Below are 1,621 nucleotides of genomic sequence, written 5' to 3'. Positions count from 1 at the left end.
TTACTTTACCATTTTCATAACATTACTTATTTCGTGCATAAGAATAAAACATTTCAATAATTTAAAATATAAAAATATAAAATATATTTAGTATCATATAAAATATATATACAGAAAATTTTAGTATCTATTTGACACGAAAGTCATATATAAACTGCATTTCTTGAGCTATATATAGTATCATATAAAATATATATGCAGAAAATTTTAGTATCTGTTTGACACGAAAGTCATATAAACTGCATTTCTTGAGCTATATATAAGCGTATAGCGTTGCTGGTGAATCATAAACCTACAAAGATATAGTGCAAGCTTTAATAAGCATTAAGAGATGCGACTATCATTTCTATCAATGTCTTTTGCCATAATTTTTGTTATGGCAATTATGCACGCAGCTAAAGCGGAAGCAACGGCCATCTCCGATGCTGATGCTAATGGGCAGGTGCCATTATTATTCGCCAATTCTCGTCTTGGTAAGTCTAGTCGTTCTATAATTATAGCATATTCTGTAGCAGGATTATTTTTATACATAAACGGAATAACTTTTCTTTAGTGAAAGGTTAAGAAATACGTGTTAAAGAATTTATGAAATGCCTACTCGACGTGCGCAAACTGTACATAAGAACTGTATATAAGAAATGTCATCACATTAACAAAAATGTATGTTTTATTTAGGTAAATAAAATATTAAACTGCATTTTTCGTGGAATGAAATTTAAATAGAACAACCAAGAAACGGAAACACTCGCAATAAAATGTGACATTACAAAAAACAGATAAATGTTATTATATATTTTTTCAAACAAAAATGTAAATTATATTTGTACGTCTCTATTGTATTTTGTCTTATAATTTGCAATAATAAATAAATAATAAGCTTGCATCGACAGTATTATGTTTTATTTATAGAAATTTTATATCTTATTTTAGGTTATGCTTTTACACTTAAAATACCAGTTTTGAAGAACATTTTTAGCTATTATTATTTATACTCTAAAATAATGCTTTTGTTTTACATATATTAAATTTGCATAAACTTTATTAACTTATTCAGTTTAAATCACTTATTTGCCTATGTACTAGCACTTATACCCAGGAAAAGAAGTTCCATATTTCATTTTCTTTAAAATTAAATATTAAAGAGATTATTTTTATATAAATGTTTGTATAAAGCATAAATAAGTTACAAAAATGAACATCAATTTATTGATAATATAACTATAAAGATCATTGAATTTTAAAAATAATAATAAGTTTTCATCTAATAATTCAGTTACGTGAATGTGTATAATTTAAAATACTAAAGTGGTCTGAAGGTAGGATGCCCGTCTGTCAAATGTAGAGATCCGGATTCGATTCCTGACTGAGAACACAAGGTGATATTTTTTCGCAATAAATTTCTTTACAGATTCGTCGATAATGATTCGTACAGATGTAGGTAATCATTTATTTGACGTCGCAGGGGAGGGGGGATTTATTAGATGCAAGTTAGCATCAAGTTTTTATTAAATTGATTAGCAATTTAATACGTGATAATACGATCCTGTTTCAATCATGGGGGGTTGCGTTGAATCCAGAAGTAACGGCACGCAATTTAGTGGAAGCTAGGATACATATGTAA

At 27.6% G+C, this 1,621-nt stretch overlaps 1 long non-coding RNA gene across 1 annotated transcript; it reads left to right on the top strand.

Annotated features, from left to right (window-relative positions):
* The first annotated feature begins 256 nt into the window (after window positions 1-256).
* On the top strand, window positions 257-809 carry LOC105456986. The gene is made up of 2 exons (XR_975317.1): window positions 257-473; window positions 676-809. It is a non-coding gene; the product is annotated as an uncharacterized LOC105456986 (long non-coding RNA).
* Window positions 810-1,621: the final 812 nt, after the last annotated feature.

This window comes from Wasmannia auropunctata, unplaced genomic scaffold, assembly GCF_000956235.1.
Source record: "Wasmannia auropunctata unplaced genomic scaffold, wasmannia.A_1.0 LD335433.1, whole genome shotgun sequence".
In the NCBI taxonomy this organism is placed as follows: Eukaryota; Metazoa; Arthropoda; class Insecta; order Hymenoptera; family Formicidae; genus Wasmannia; species Wasmannia auropunctata.
This window is presented reverse-complemented; position numbering and strand designations above follow the sequence as displayed.